This window comes from Bos javanicus, chromosome 25 (genome assembly GCF_032452875.1).
Source record: "Bos javanicus breed banteng chromosome 25, ARS-OSU_banteng_1.0, whole genome shotgun sequence".
Lineage (NCBI taxonomy): Eukaryota > Metazoa > Chordata > Mammalia > Artiodactyla > Bovidae > Bos > Bos javanicus.
Window position 1 is genome coordinate 19,383,984 of NC_083892.1, and position 14,142 is coordinate 19,398,125.

Consider the following 14,142-nt stretch of genomic DNA (forward strand, 5'->3'; position numbering starts at 1 on the left):
TGGTAGGGTTAGGGTAGGGGTAGGCTGATCAGGCTGGAGAAAAGGGCTGCGTGCCTTACGCCCGCGAGACGATAGGGGTGGGGGGAAGCTTTTGGGTGGCCAGCCTCTGGGGGGTTGCAGGGCCCTGTACCTGTACCTCACCTCTGGAAGTTGTCTGTTTAACCTCGACAGACTCTCTCCTTAAACATCCTGAGATGACCTTGACATATAAAAGAGGGGGGCCCGCGAGTTGTGGAGGATTGTGGGGTCGTCCAGTAGGGTCCATTGGCAAGGAACCTGGAGAGCAAGCGACAGGGCGCCAAGGTAGGGCCTTGAGGACAGCGTGGTTGATGGGGTGAAGTAGGCTGAAAAGGGAGGAAGGAGAGGGTTGACTGGTGCTGAGGAGACAGGAAGAGCAGGGGTGGGCGCTGGGCTGGTTGAGGCTAGCTTGAGACTGGGATGGGTGTGCGCTTGCGCGGGGAAGGGGCGGAGGCGGTGCCGCTTTGCTGAAAGCTGCGCATGCACGCGCGGCAGGTGCCTCAAACCTGCGGGGGCGGGGGGGAGAGGGCCGGTTGCTTGAGAGTAGGGCGTTGGGCGGAGCAGCTTCTGAGGTAAAGGTGGAGGTGGTGGCGGTTGAGAGGCTTGAACGGTGAGTGTCAGAACCTCCCAGACCTTGGTCTTTCTTCCCAAGTTCCCCTGCTCAGGGGAATGCTCCCAAGACTCCCCGAGGGGCCGACCCCATGGCCAGCACTCAGAACTTCCACCCTGAAAGTGCATTCTCCCCCTTACCCCGATGTCCCCCCTCAAAAAAAAAAAAAAAAAAAGGAGAAAAAAATTAAAAACCGTCCACAACTCTCTCTGCTCCCCTCCAAAACAAAACTAAACCAGAAAAACAACTCCTAAATAGCCCATGTGTATTACTTTTTATATATTATATAAGAATTATATATATAATTAAGAATTATACAATATATATTGTATTATATTAAATATGAAGAAGGCAATGGCACCCCACTCCAGTACTCTTGCCTGGGAAATCCCATGGACGGAGGAGCCTGGTGGGCTGCAGTCCATGGGGTCGCGAAGAGTCGGACACGACTGAGCAACCTCACTTTCACTTTTCACTTTTATGCACTGGAGAAGGAAATGGCAACCCACTCCAATATGCTTGCCTGGAGAATCCCAGGGAGGGGAGCCTAGTGGACTGCCATCTATGGGCTCGCACAGAGTCGGACACGACTGACGTGACTTAGCAGTGTATTAAATATATGTATATATTATATATATATATATATATATATATATATATATATTATATGGTGGTCCAGTGTCATATTGCCTCCTCGTTCTGTGTTGACCCTTCTACCGTGATGTATTGCTGTTACTATTAGTTCAACTTTGTATGATTTCACATATATTTTTCTCTGCCTCTGATTCTAATACATTCAGTACTATGTAAGTTGATCATATATAGCCTTTATTATGTTGAGTTACATTCCTAATGTACGCAATTTGTTGAGAGTTTTTATCGTGACAGAAAAATTTTGCAATGCCTTTTCTGCATCCATTGAGAATTTTGTCTTTCAGCCTGTTAATAGTGTGTCACTTTTATTGATTTCCACATATTAAATCATTCTTGCTATCAGGGATAAATCTCAGTTGATCTTAGTCTGCAATCCTTTTAATATGCTATTGAGTTTGTTTTGCTAGTATTTAGTTGAAACTATTTGCATCTATAATTATCAGAGGTGTTAACCTCTGTTTTCTTTTCTTGTAGTGTATCTATCAGTCTTTGATGTCCTTGTAAAAGGAGTTTAGGCATGTTCCCTCCTCCTCATTTTTTGGGAAGACTTTGAAAATGATTGGTGTTAATTCTTCTTTAAATGTGTGGTGGCTGAAGGAGCTTGGTAGAATTCATCAGTGAAACCACGTGATCTTGGACATTTTTGTTGTTTGGGAGATTTTTTTTATTATTACTAATCTAATCTCCTTATTCATGGGAAATAGATGGGGAAACAGTGGAAACAGTGTCAGACTTTATTTTGGGGGGCTCCAAAATCACTGCAGATGGTGACTGCAGCCATGAAATTAAGACTCTTACTCCTTGAAAGGAAAGTTATGACCAACCTAGATAGCATATTCAAAAGCAGAGACATTACTTTGCCAACAAAGGTCCATCTAGTCAAGGCTATGGTTTTTCCTATGGTCATGTATGGATGTGAGAGTTGGACTGTGAAGAAAGCTGAGCGCCGAAGAATTGATGCTTTTGAACTGTGGTGTTGGAGAAGACTCTTGAGAGTCCCTTGGACTGCAAGGAGATCCAACCAGTCCATTCTGAAGGAGATCAGCCCTGGGATTTCTTTGGAAGGAATGATGCTGAAGCTGAAACTCCAGTACTTTGGCCACCTCATGCGAAGTTGACTCATTGGAAAAGACTCTGATGCTGGGAGGGATTGGGGGCAAGAGAAGAAGGGGACGACAGAGGATGAGATGGCTGAATGGCATCACTGTGTCGATGGACGTGAGTCTGAGTGAACTCCGGGAGCTGGTGATGGACAAGGGAGGCCTGGCGTGCTGCGATTCATGGGGTCACAAAGAGTCGGACACAACTGAGCGACTGAACTGAACTGAACTGAATCTCTTTATTCATTATTGATTTGTACAAATTTTCTATTTCTTTGTAGTTCCATTTTAGTAGGTTGCATGTTTCTAGAAACTTACCAATTTCTTCTAGGTTCATGGTATTCCCTTATCCTTTGTGTTACTGTGGTGTCAATTGTAAAGTCACCTGTTTCATTTTTTATTTAGTTTTGAGTCTTCTTTCCTTTTATTAGTGTAATAAAGCTTTGTCAGTTTATCTTTTCTTTTTAAAGTTCTTATTTTTGTTAACCTTTTCTGTGGTATTCATGGACCCTATTTCATTTATTTCTGCTTTTGACCTTTGTTATTTCCTTCCTTTTTCTAACTTTGGGCTTAGTTTGCTCTTTTTCTAATTTCTTGAGGTTTAAAGTTAGGTTGTCTGTTTGAGATCTTTTCTCTCAGTTTTTACATTGATACAACCTTCCCTGTTAGAACTGCTTTGGCTGCATCCCATAAGTTTTAGTATGTTGTGTTTCCTTTTTTGTTTGTTTCAAGATATATTTTGAATTCCCTCTCTTCTTTGATTCGTTGAATGTTCAGAAGTGTATTGTTTAATTATCACACATTTGTAAATTTTTCAGTTTACTTCTTATTATTGATTTCTATTTCTTACCATTGCATTCATGAAAGATACTTGGTATGATTTCAGTCTTCTTATATTTCCTAAGGCTTGTTAAGTGACCTATATATGATCTCTTCTGGAGGATGTTCCATGTGCACTATAGAATATGCTGCTGTTGAGTGGAATGTTCTTCATATTTCTGTTAGGTCAATTTACTCTAAGGTAGAGTTCAATTGTAATGTTTCCTAATTAAATTTCTCTCTGGATGATATATATGTTTTTGAAAGTCAGGTATTGAAGTCCTCTACTGTTATTGTATTGTTGTCTCTTTATCCTTTCATATCTGTTAGTATTCAAGTGATGTATTTAGGTATTCCAAAGTTGGGTATATACTTTTTTTTAATTTGTTCTTTAATTGGAGGAAAATTGTTTTACAATATTATGTAATTCAACCATAATTATATATATATATATATATCTCACCTCCCTGTCTTGAGCCTCCCTATGCTCACCCCCACCCCTCTAGGTAATTACAGAGCCCTGGCCTAGGCTTCCTGTGTTATACAGCAACTTCTCACTAGCTATCTGTTTTACACATGGTAGTGTGTATATGTCTATGCTACTTTCACCATTCATACTACTTTCTCCTTCCCCCACCATGTCCACAAGTTCATTCTCTATATTTGCATGTTCATTCCTTCCCTGCAAATAGATTCATCAATACCTGTATTCTAGATTCCCTATATATGCATTAATATACAATGTTTGTTTTTCTCTTTCTGAATTACTTCACTATGTAAAACAGGCTTTAAATTCATCCACCTCACTAAAACTGACTGAGTTAATTCTTTTTTACAACTTAATAATATTCCATTGTATATATGTATCAAAACTTCTTTATTCATTCATCCATCTATGAACATTTAGGTTGCTTCCATGTCTGAGCTATTATAAATAGTGCTGGTACTTTGGGGTACATGTGTCTTCTTCAGTTATGGGTTTCTCAGGGTATATGCCCAGTAGTGGGATTGCTGGGTCATATGGTAGCTTTTTGTTTTTTAAGGAATTTCCATACTGTTCTTCATAGTGGCTGTATCAATTAAATTCCCACCAACAGTGCAAGAGGGTTGCCTTGTCTCCATATCTTCTCCAGCATTTATTGTTTGTAGATTTTTTTGATGATGGTCATTCTGACTGGTGTGTAGTGATGCCTTACTGTATTTTGATTTGCATTGCTCTGCTTCCCTGGTGGCTCAGATGGTGAAGAATCTGCCTGCAATGTGGGAGACCTGGGTTCAATTCCTGGGTTGGGAAGATCCCCTGGAGGAGGGCATGGCAACCCACTCCAGCATTCTTGCCTGGATAACCTGCCTGGACAGAGTAACCAGGCAGGCTACAGTTCATGGGGTCGCAAGAGTTGGACATGACTGAGCGACTGCACACACATGCACAATAATAAGTGAAACTGAGCATCTTTTGATGTGTTTATTGGCCATCTGTATGTCTTCACTGGAAAAATATCTATTTAGAATTTAGGTCTTCTGCCATTTTTTGATTGGGCTGTTTGTTTTTCTGATATTGAGTTCTGTGGTGAAATTAATAGACACTTACTCCTTGAAAGGAAAGTTATGACCAACCTAGACAGCATATTAAAAAGCAGACACATTACTTTGCCAACAAAGGTCCATCTAGTCAAGGTTATGGTTTTTCCAGTAGTCATGTATGGATGTGAGAGTTGGACTATACAGAAAGCTGAGTGCTGAAGAATTGATGCTTTTGAACTGTGGTGTTGGAGAAGACTCTTGAGAGTCCCTTGGACTGCAAGAAGATCCAACCAGTCCATCCTAAAGGAGATCAGTCCTAGGTGTTCACTGGAAGGACTGATGTTGAAGCTGGAATTCCAATACTTTGGCCATCTGATGCGAAGAGACCCTGATACTGGGAAAGATTGAGGGCAGGAAGAGAAGGGGACGACAGAGGATGAGATGGTTGGATAGCATCACTGACTCAATGGACATGAATTTGGATAAACTCCGGGAGTTGGTAATGGACAGGGAAGCCTGGCATGCTGTGGTTCATGGGGTCACAGAGTCGGACACGACTGAGCAACTGAACTGAACTGAAATGAAGCTGCCTATATATTTTGGAGATTAGTCCTTTGTCAGTTATTTTGTTGTAATTATTTTCCCCCATTCTAAGGGTTATCTTTTAATCTTGTTTATTCTTTCCTTTTCTATGCAAAAGCTTTTAAGTTTAATTAGATCCCATTTTTTTATTTTTGTTTTTATTTCCATTACTCTAGAAGGTGGGTCATAGAGGATCTTGCTGGATTTATGTCAAGAGTGTACTGACTTGTTTTCCTCTAAGAGCTTCATAGTTTCTGGTCTTAGGAGAAGGAGAGAAGAGTCCTCAGTCGTGTGCAACTCTTTGGGACCCCATGGACAGTAGCCCACCAGGCTCCGTCATCCATGGGATTTTCCAGGCAAGAATACTGGAGTGGGCTGCCCTTTCCTTCTCCAGGGGATCTTCCCAACCCAGGGATCGAACCTGGGTCTCCTGCATTGCAAACAGATGCTTTTACCGTCTGAGCCACCAGGGAAGCCCTCTGGTCTTACATTTAAGTCTTTAATCCATTTTGAGTTTATTTTTGCATTTGGTGCTAGGAAGTGTTCGAGTTTCATTCTTTGTTCTTTTGCTTTGAAAGAAAAGTGTTCTTTTCATTGAGAAGTGTCCAGTTTTCCCAGCACGACTTATTGAAGAGGCTGTCTTTTCTCCATTGTGTATTCTTGCCTCCTTTGTCAAAGATAAGGTATCCATAGGTGTGTGGGCTTGTCTCTGGCTTCCTATCTTGTTCCATTGGTCTATATTTCTGTTTTTGTGCCAGAACCATACTGTCTTGATGACTTTAACTTTGGAGTATAGTCTGAAATCAGAAAGGTTGATTCTTCCAGCTTCATTTTTCTTTCTCAAGGTTGCTTTGGGTAGTCAGTGTTTTTTGTGTGAACATACAAATTGAGTATTTTTGTTCTGGTTCTGTGAAAACTATCATTGTTAGTTTGAAAGGGATTGCACTGAATGTGTAGATTGTTTTGGGTAATATGGTCATTTTCACAATATTCTTTCAATCCAAGAACATGGTATATCTCTCAATCTGTTTGTGTCATCTTTGATTTATTTCTAGTGTCTTATAGTTGTCTGCATACAGATCTTTTGTCTCTTTAGGTAGATTCATTTCTAGATATTTTATTTATTTATTTATTTGCAGTGGTGAATGGGATTGTTTTCTTAATTTCACTTTCTGATTTTTTTTGTTGTTAATGTATAGAAATACAAGTGATTTCTGTGTATTAATTTTATATCCTGAAGCTTTACAATATTTATTCATTAATTAGTCATAGTAATTTTCTGGTGGCATCTTTAGGGTTTTCTATGTATAGTATGTCATCTGTAAACAGTGAAAGTTTTACTTATTTTCTAGTTTGGATTCTTTAAATTTCTTTTTCTTCTCTTACTGCTATGTCTAAGACATCCAAAAGTATATTAAATAATTGTGGAAAGAGTGGGCACCCCTATCTCATTCCTAATATTAGAGGAAACACCTTCAGTTGTTCACCACTGAGAATAATGTTTGCTGTGGGTTTGTCATATATGGCTTTTATTATGTTGGGGTATGTTCCTTCTGTGCCTGCTTTCTGGAGAGTTTTTATAAATAGGTGTTGAATTTTGTCAAAAGCTTTCTCTGCATCTATTGAGATGATCATATGCTTTTTATCTTTCAATTTGTTAATATAGTATATCACATTGACTAATTTGCATATATTGAACAATCCTTGCATCCTTGGGTTAAAGCCTACTTGATAATGATGTATGGTCCTATTAACGTGTTGGATTCTGTTTGCTAGAATTTTGTCAAGGATTTTTTCATCTATATTCATTAATGATATTGGCCTGTAATTTTCTTTTTTGATAGTACGTTGTCTGGTTTTGGTATCAGGATGATGGTGGCCACCTAGAATGAGTTTGGGAGTTTTCCTTCCTCTGAAATTTTCTGGATGTTGAGCAGGATAGGTGTTACCTCTTCAGTACACTTTTGGTAGAATTTGCATGTGAAGCCATCTGGCCATGGGCTTTTGTTTGATGGAAGATTATTATTTTTTTTAATCACAGTTTCAAATTTCCTGCTTGTGATTGGTGTTAATGGCTTTTATTTCTTACTGGTTCTATTTTGGAAGGCTGTACATGTCTTAGAATTTGTCAATTTCTTCGGGTTGTCTATTTTATTGGCATATAGTTGCTCATAGTAGTCTTTTATGATCCTCTGTATTTCTGCATTTTCTGTTGTAAATTTTCCTTTCTCATTTTTAATTTTATTGATTTGCTTCATCTCCCTTGTTTTCTGGATGTTCTGGCTAATGGTTTGTCGATTTTGTTTATCTTATCAAAGAACCAACTTTAGTTTTATGGTTTTTGCTCTTGTCTCTTTCATGTCTTTTTCACTTATTAACTGCTCTGATCTTTATGATTTCCTCCTACTAACTTTGTGGGGGTTTTGTTCTCTTTTAGTTGCTTTAGGGGTAGGGTTAGGTTGTTTATTTGATGTCTCTTTTGTTTCTGAGATAGGCAGGTATTATCATAAACTATCCTCTTAGTACTACTTCTGTTGCATTTCATAGGTTTTGTATTGTGTTTTCATTGTCATTTGCTTTTAGGTATTTCTTGTTTTCTTCTTTAGTTTCTTTAGTGACCTTTGGGTTGACGAGAAGCATACTGTTTGGCCTCCATGTGTTTGTATTTTGTACAGTTTTTTCCCCTGTAGTAGACATCTAATCTTACAATGCTGTGGTTAGAAAAGATGCTTGAAATAATCTCATTTTTTAAAAATTTATCAAGGCTTGATTTGTGACCCAAGATGTGATCTGTCCTGGAGAATTTTCCATGTGCACTTATGGAGAAAGTGAAATCTACTGTTTTTTGATGAAATGCCCTGTAGATATGGAGAAGGCAATGGCAACCCACTCCAGTACTCTTGCCTGGAAAATCCCATGGATGGAGGAGCCTGGTAGACTACAGTCCATGGGGTTGTGAAGAGTAGGACACGACTGAGCGACTTCACTTTCACTTTTCACTTTTCACTTTCATGCATTGGAGAAGGAAATGGCAACCACTCCAGTGTTCTTGTGTGGAGAATCCCGGGGATGGGGGAGCCTGGTGGGCTGCCATCTATGGGGTCGCACAGAGTCAGACACAACTGAAGCAACTTAGCAGCAGCTGCAGCCCTGTAGATATCAGTTAGGTCAAACTGGTCCAATGTATGATTTAAAGTTTGTGTTTCCTTATTAATTTTCTATCTGAATGATCTGTCCATTGGTTAAGGGATATTAAAGTCTCCTACCCCTTAACCAATGGACAGATCATTCAGATAGAAAATTAATAAGGAAACACGTTGGACTGTGAAGAAGGCTGAGCGCCAAAGAATTGATGCTTTTGAACTGTGGTGTTGGAGAAGACTATTGAGAGTCCCTTGGACTGCAAGGAGATCCAACCAGTCCATTCTTAAGGAGATCAGCCCTGGGATTTCTTTGGAAGGAATGATGCTAAAGCTGAAACTCCAGTACTTTGGCCACCTCATGCGAAGAGTTGACTCATTGGAAAAGACTCTGATGCTGGGAGGGATTGGGGGCAGGAGGAGAAGAGGACGACAGAGGATGAGATGGCTGGATGGCATCACTGACTCGATGGACATGAGTCTGGGTGAACTCCGGGAGTTGGTGATGGACAGGGAGGCCTGGCGTGTTGTGATTCATGGGGTCGCAAAGAGTCGGACATGACTGAGTGACTGAATTGAACTGAACTGAAAGTCTCCTACTATTACTGTGTTATTGTCTGTTTTCCCCTTTAATACTTGTTAGCATTTTCTTTATGTATTGATATGCTCCTGTGCTGGGTGCATATGTATTTCTAATTGTTATATCTTCTTGGATTGATCCCTTGATCATTATATAGTGTCTTTCCTTGTCTCTTGTAACAGTCTTTATTTTTTTTTATTTTTTTTTTAATTTTATTTTATTTTTAAACATTACAATATTGTATTAGTTTTGCCAAATATCGAAATGAATCCACCACAGGTCTGATATGACTGTTGCTGTTTCCACTTTCTTTTTATTTCCATTTGTATAGAATATTTTTTCCAACCCCTCACTTTCAGTCTGTGTGTCTCCCTAGGTGTGAGTTGGGTCTTTTGTAGACCGCCTATATAGGGTCTTGTTTTTTATCCATTCAGCCAATCTATGTCTTTTGTTTGGAGCCTTTAATCCATTTTTGGCTTCCTAATCCAGGAAGCCAAAATGGGTTAAAGGAAGCTGATTAGGAAGCTCAGTTGGTAAAGAATCTGCTTTCAATCTGCCTGCAGGAGACCCTGGTTTGATTCCTGGGTTGGGAAGATCTGGTGGAAAAGGATAAGCTACCAATCCCAAAGAAAGGGAATGCCAAAAAATGCTCAAACTACTGCACAATTGCACTCATCTCACATGCTAGTAAAGTAATGCTCAAAATTCTCCAAGCCAGGCTTCAGCAATACGGGAACCGTGAACTTCCAGATGTTCAAGCTGGTTTTAGAAAAGGCAGAGGAACCAGAGATCAAATTGCCAACATCCGCTGGATCATGGAAAAAGCAAGAGTTCCAGAAAAGCATCTATTTCTGCTTTATTGACTATGCCAAAGCCTTTGACTGTGTGGATCACAATAAACTGTGGAAAATTCTGAAAGAGATGGGAATACCAGACCACCTGACCTGCCTCTTGAGAAACCTATATGCAGGTCAGGAAGCAACAGTTAGAACTAGACATGGAACAACAGACTGGTTCCAAATAGGAAAAGGAGTACGTCAAGGCTGTATATTGCCACCCTGCTTATTTAACTTATATGCAGAGTACATCATGAGAAATGCTGAGCTGGAAGAAGCACAAGCTGGAATCAAGATTGCCAGGAGAAATATCAATAACCTCAGATATGCAGATGACACCACCCTTATGGCAGAAAGTGAAGAGGAACTCAAAAGCCTTTTGCTGAAAGTGAAAGAGGAGAGTGAAAAAGCTGGCTTAAAGCTCAACATTCAGAAAATGAAGATCATGGCATCCGGTCCCATCACTTCATGGGAAATAGAGAAACAGTGGAAACAGTGTCAGACTTTATTTTAGGGGGCTCCAAATCATGGCATCTGGTCCCATCACTTTATGGGAAATAGATGGGGAAACAGTGGAAACAGTGTCAGACTTTATTTTTGGGGGCTCCAAAATCACTGCAGATGGTGACTGCAGCCATGAAATTAAACGACGCTTACTCCTTGGAAGGAAAGTTATGACCAACCTAGGCAGCATATTCAAAAACAGACATTACTTTGCCAACAAAGGTCTGTCTAGTCAAGGCTATGGTTTTTCCAATGGTCATGTATGGATGTGAGAGTTGGACTGTGAAGAAGGCTGAGCGCCGAAGAATTGATGCTTTTGAACTGTGGTGTTGGAGAACTCTTGAGAGTCCCTTGGACTGCAAGGAGATCCAACCAGTCCATTCTGAAGGAAATCAGCCCTGTGATTTCTTTGGAGGGAATCATTCTGAAGCTGAAACTCCAGTACTTTGGCCACCTCGGGATTGGGGGCAGGAGGAGAAGGGGATGACAGAGGATGAGATGGCTGGATGGCATCAGTGACTCGATGGACGTGAGTCTCATTGAACTCCGGGAGTTGGTGATGGACAGGGAGGCCTGGCGTGCTGCAATTCATGGGATCACAAAGAGTCGGACATGACTGAGCGACTGAACTGAACTGAACTGAAAATCACTGCAGATGGTGATTGCAGCCATGAAATTAAAAGACGCTTACTCCTTGGAAGGAAAGTTATAACCAATCTAGATAGTATATTCAAAAGCAGAGAGATTACTTGCCAACAAAGGTCCATCTAGTCAAGACTATGGTTTTACCAGTAGTCATGTATGGATGTGAGAGTTGGGTAGTGAAGAAAGCTGAGCACCGAAGAATTGACGCTTTTGAACTGTGATTTTGGACTCTTGAGAGTCCCTTGGACTGCAAGGAGATCCAACCAGTCCATTCTAAAGAAGATCAGTCCTGGGTGTTCTTTGGAAGGAATGATGCTAAAGCTGAAACTCCAGTACTTTGGCCACCTCATGCAAAGAGTTGACTCATTGGAAAAGACTCTGATGCTGGGAGGGATTGGGGGCAGGAGGAGAAGGGGACGACAGAGGATGAGATGGCTGGATGGCATTACCTACTCAATGGACGTGAGTCTGAGTGAACTCCGGGAGTTGGTGATGGACAGGGAGGCCTGGTGTGCTGCGATTCATGGGGTCGCAAAGAGTCGGACAGGTCTGAGCCACTGAACTGAACTGAACTGAAAGGCCAGTTCTTGGGCAAGATACATTGTTGCACAAGGCTTAAGAAAAGCAACAGGAAGAATGCTCACCTCCTTCTTAAAGAGCCCTAAGCTTTAATTCCCTCAGAACATCTCTTACATAGAGTGGAAGAGGATTATCATTTCTTGAATGTTTTTCATAGGCCATATAGCATCTCTGTAATGTAAGTAGAACTATGCCCATTTTTTTAAAAAATGAGGAAATAATGTTGAGCAGAGAACAAATAACCTTAAATAATCCTGTTACCTTAAGATGGATATTGTGGGAGTGGGTCTTGTAAGACCTTTCTTATTACTAGTAACCAGTAGAAGAAGTATATAAGGCCTAGATAAGACTAGCATGGTGGGCACTCTCCGTACCCCTTCTGATGTCTGTGTCAGAAGCTTTCTCTGTCCCTTTTTCACTGTAATAAAACTTCTGCCACACAAAAGCTTTGAGTGATCAGGCCTCGTCTCTGGCCCCTAAAGGAAATCAAACCTGAATTTTCACTGGAAGGACTGATGCTGAAGCTGAAGCTCCAATACTTTGGCCACCTGATGTGAAGAGCTGACTCATTGGAAAAGCCCCTGATACTGGGAAAGATTGAGGGCAGGAGATGAAGGAGGCGACAGAAGATGAGATGAATGGATGGTGTCTCCAACTCAGTGGACATGAGTGTGAGGAACCCCTGGGAGATAGTGAAGGACAGGAAAACCTGGCACGCTGCAGTCCATGGGGTTGCAAAGAACTGGACGCAATTTAGCAACTGAACACCAACAACCTTGTGGTGTGCAGAATTCTGCTGAAAAACCAGCTGGGATTTCCCTTGTGTGTTATTTGTTGCTTTCCCCTTGTTGCTTTTAATATTTTTTCATTGTATTTAATTTTTGTCAGTTTGATTAGTATATGTCTTAGCATTTTCCTCCTTGGGTTTATCCTGTTTGGGACTCTCTGCACTTTATGGACTTGGGTGATTGTTTCCTTTCCCATGCTATGGAAGATTGCAGTGCTTATATCTTTAAATTTTTGCTTAGGCCCTTTCTCTCTCTCTTCAACTTTTGGGACCCTTATAATGCAAGCGTCCCAAATGTTTAACATTGGGACTAATGTTGTGTTAACGTTGCCACAGAAGTTTCTTAAACTGTCCTCAGTTCTTTAATTCTTTTGTTTTATTCTGTTCTATGGCAATAATTGCCACCATTCTGTCTTCAAGCCAACTTATCTGTTCTGTCTCATTTCCTACTATTGACTCCTTTTAGTGTGTTTCATTTTAGGTATTGTATTCTCCAACTGTTTTGTTGTTGTTGTTGTTGTTGTTCTTTGTTTCTTTTAGCTCTTTGTTAAAGATCTCTTGTATCTTTTTGGTCTGCTCCTCAATTCTTTTTCTGAGATTTTGGGTCATCTTTACTATCATTACTGTGAGTTATTTTTTGGGTAGATTCTAGCCTATCTTCTCTTCACTTAGGTGTTCTTTTGGAGTTTTATTAATATCTTCTTCCTCCATCTGCAACATATTCTTCTGCTACATCATTTTGTCTAGCTCTGTGTTTGCAGTCTTCATTCCACCAAGTGCAGGATTGCATTACTCTTCTGTTGTCTCCCCTCTGTTGCGAGGGTTTGGTCTGAGAATCTTGTGCAGGCTTCCTGGTGGGAGGGACTGGTTCCTGCCCACTGGCGGATAGAGCTGGGTCTTGTCCCTCCAGTGGACAGGACTGTATTCAGGGTTTGTTTAGAGGTGACTCTCGCCTTGGGAAGACTTTAGGCAGCCTGTCTCCTGATGAGTGGGGCTGTGTTCCCACCCTATTGTTATTGGCCTGAGACATCCCAGAGGCTGTAGCTTGGTGTCAATGTGGTGGCCCACAGGAGAGCTCACACCAGTGAGTATGTCCTAGAACCTCTGCCACCCGTGTCCTCATTTCCTCAGTGAGCCACAGCTGTCCTCTGCCTCCCCAGGAGACCCTGTAAGATCAGCATGTTGGTCTGCAGCAGGTTCCTATGAAGTTACTACTTTTTCCTTGGGTCCTGGCATGCATACCTAAGACCCTGTGTGTGCTCTCCAAGAGTGGAGTTTCTGCTTCTCACAGTCTTGTGGAGTTCCCCCAATCATGCCCCACTGTTCTTCAAAGTCAGATGTTCTGGGGACTTCTTCTGAAACCAGACCCTCAGTCTGGGGAGCCTCATATGGGGGTCTGTCTCAATCTTGTGAGACAGTCTCTGTAATATATTTTCCAGGTTGTGGGTTGCCCATCTGGGTGGTATGAGATTTTATTGTGAATGCATGCTTCATATTGTCTTGTTGTGGCTTCTTTGTTTTTGGATGTAGAGTATCTTTTTTGGTAGGTTCTAGTCATTTTTGTTGATCATTGTTCAGCAGTTAAGTATGATTTAGGTGTTTTCATGAGAGGAAGCAAACTCATGTCCTTCTACTCTGGCATCCTGTTTCCAGCTTCCTAAGTATATTATTCGTTGATGCTAGTGTAAGTGAGATTTGTTTCCTTAACTTCCTTTTTGGATGGCTTGTTATTAGTCTGTAGGAACATATCTGATTTTGTATGTT

The 14,142-nt window shown here is 40.9% G+C and overlaps 1 protein-coding gene across 1 annotated transcript in view; it reads left to right on the plus strand.

Annotated features, from left to right (window-relative positions):
• Positions 1 to 540: 540 nt before the first annotated feature.
• Positions 541 to 14,142, plus strand: part of LOC133238361 (phospholipid-transporting ATPase ABCA3-like) — a 219,104-nt gene continuing 205,502 nt past the window's right edge. Inside the window, exon 1 of the mRNA XM_061401372.1 lies at positions 541 to 628. The gene's annotated coding sequence lies outside the window, so the exon portion shown is untranslated. The remainder of the gene's footprint in view (positions 629 to 14,142) is intronic.